Source organism: Sinocyclocheilus grahami, unplaced genomic scaffold, assembly GCF_001515645.1.
Source record: "Sinocyclocheilus grahami isolate Dianchi unplaced genomic scaffold, SAMN03320097.WGS_v1.1 scaffold2497.1, whole genome shotgun sequence".
Taxonomy (NCBI): Eukaryota; Metazoa; Chordata; class Actinopteri; order Cypriniformes; family Cyprinidae; genus Sinocyclocheilus; species Sinocyclocheilus grahami.
In genome coordinates, this window is record NW_015507676.1 from 3,052 (window position 1) to 6,161 (window position 3,110).

Below are 3,110 nucleotides of genomic sequence, written 5' to 3' on the forward strand. Positions count from 1 at the left end.
AAGTTGTTTCCACTATCAAGAAGAAAATGCAAGTGGGTGATCGCGCTGGCGCCTCCATGTCCTGCAAAGTGCACTTCAGCTTCCACTCTTCACACAAACGATTAGATATGCGTCTAATAGCGCACATTTATATCGTTTAAACATTTAAACTAACATTGTGATATGCTTGAACTGTTTTATATCTATAGATTTTATTTTAGGCAAGTCGTGATGATTTGAGAAGGCTAAATTGATCAATAGCTCACTGTCTGCCGCTGGCCGCTTGGTTGTTACTTTAAAGGGGTCATATGATGCGATTTCAAGTTTTCCTTTCTCTTTGGAGTGTTACAAGCTGATTGTGCATAGATAAGATCCCTGAAGTTGCAAAGACTAAAGTCTCAAAACCAAAGAGATATTCTTTATCAAAGTTAAGACTCTGCCACGCCCCCCTAAAATGGCTTGTTCTAACACGCCCCCACATATATACCTCACTATGTGGAAATATTAGCATAATGCCGCCCAAATGTGAAGCTCGCGATTATGGTAAGGGGAGTTACATTTCCGACGAGTACTTGCGGTGTTCGGCCAATCACAATTCACTGGGTCAGCTGACCAATCAGAGCAGACTGTGCTTGTCGGAAGGAGGGACTTTGTAGAAAACTAAGCGTTTGAGAGAGGCGGGGCATAGAGGCCCTACAATAATGTACAGTATTTGAAAAATAATGTGTTTTTTGAACATTAAAGCATGTCAACATATTCTGTTACACCAAATACACAAAATAATGATCTTTAAAAAAGCATCATATGACCCCTTTAAAAAAAAAATCTTACATTTAACTAACAAAAAATGCTCCAAACGTTTTTCTAAATTAACTTTATTAAAAATGAAATGCAATATAATCACTTTAACATTACATACACTCTCGAGGAGACCCCACATACATGACAAAAAAATAAATAAAAATTAGGCTGCTGAGGGTGTTTCTATACAACGGCTGAGGGAGTGACGGCAAATTTGACATGTTAATCTGAATATTTTTCTCCTCTTTTGGAAAGTCGTGGAAATGGCATACACTCTTAAAAATAAAGGTGCTTCACGATGCCATAGAAGAACCTTTTTGTCTAAATGGTTCCATAAAGAACCTTTAACATCTGAAGAACCTTTCTGTTTCACAAAAGGTTCCTTGTGGTGAAAGAAGGTTCTTCAGATTACAAAAAGGTAAGAAAGAGATGGTTCTTTAAAGAACCTTTGACTGAATGGTTCTTTGTGGAATGGTCTGTGTTAAATAACAGGCGATCTATCGCTGGAATGTGTTATGGTGAGCGCTCTTGGCACTCGTGCACAATGCGCAGTCTTCAAACAAACGATCGTACACTTTGTTCTGGTAAAAGCACAAAACAAAATGCACACAAACATGTCCTTGCTCTTGATATACAATCACTGATGAACAACTTAGGTTTTAATGCAAGAAAAAAAAACTACACAAGGGTAGTTGACCGCCACGGCTCAGCAAAGAGACATGCGTGTGTGTCAGTGGCGTAACTACAGACAGTGCAGGCACGGGCCCCAGTGCGGCTGCACTGCCTGCACTGTCTGTAGTTACACCACTGACACACACGCATGTCTCTTTGCTGAGCCGCGGCGGTCTCGGTGAATCAGCAGTATCCACAACTGAACGGAACAAAAAGTGTTGAACTTGAAAATAGTTTATGCACGAGTGCACTTGCTAAATGAAGGCGGATTGTATAAAATGGATTAAAAAAACATTTATTAACAAGCTGCAGTTTTATTACATCACGTGCTGGCACAGATGCAGTATATTAATGCCACGGGTCATCAATAAGGTGCAGATTTGGTCCTCAATTTGTGTTTCCAACACACTTTTTCACAGCGTGCATCACGCGCTCAAACTCATCAAAAGTCAACAAGTTCAACAACAACTTATCCAAGTGACTGCTGCAGAACAGACGTGAGAGAGAGACGAGGCAGCAGTGGGAATTTACTGAACGTGGCACTTGCGGGAGTTAACACTGTATGCAATACTCGCAACCTCACACCAAATTTCAGGCCGTGTAGATAGGCAAGCATATATACATATCATTTAGTAAGCAGAAATCCGAAATTTACCTTAACATATTAAGTTAGAGGAAGATGCGACTGAATTGATGCTTGAAGAATGCACTTCCAGCAGCCATGATAAACAGTTGGCGGTTAAAGTTTTCTATGCACAATTTGATTTGACGAAAGTCACGAGACCTATTACTCTCTATCCAATCACGTTGATGGATAAAAAATAATTAATTAAAATAAGCATGTAACGACCACAAACGGAGGAAAATAGTGGAGTAAAAGTACCGATACATCAGTTAAAATGTACTCAAGTAAAAGTACACCATTTTTAAATTACTCAAAAAAGTACAATTACTGATAAAAACTACTTAATTACTGTAACGTGAGTATTTGTAATTCGTTACTTCACATCCCTGGTCTCTACACTACATTCCCATAACTTTTGCAGGACCAACCTAGAATTTATCAATTTTTTTGGTCACATTTAGGTCCTTCCAACACATTTACTGAATGTTTTCAGAACCTTTAGTAACACATTACAGGAGACTATAGGGGACCAAACTAGAATGATACTGCAGCACTGCAAAAGTATCAGTTCTTTCAGTAACAGTTCTTTCAAACTGGTTCTTGGTTTGTATTCATGCTTAACACATTCAAACATAAAATACAAAGCAGGAAAACATCATTCATTTATTTTGTGAACAAAAACAGATTATAAAATGTGGTCATGCATTGGAAGGGTGGGGGAGATAGAATGGCTTTGTTGCCATGACAATTTCCACAGTAAAGCATCAAAATGTGTCCAAATAATGGAAACAGTAACAAGAACATAATGATTTATATTAATTATATATTCAGTGTGTCTCCATCTTCAGGAGGTGCCCCAAGTTGTTCTTCCGCTACCTGAAGAAAAAAGCAAATAACAATATTTAGCTTCAATTCACTTCAATTGCTTTTTAATTGCTTTTAATTACACTTAGGTGTATAAGTATAGATGACCAAACCTGCAAAAAAAAAAAAAAAAAAAAAAAACAAATATATATATATTTTTTTTTTTAAA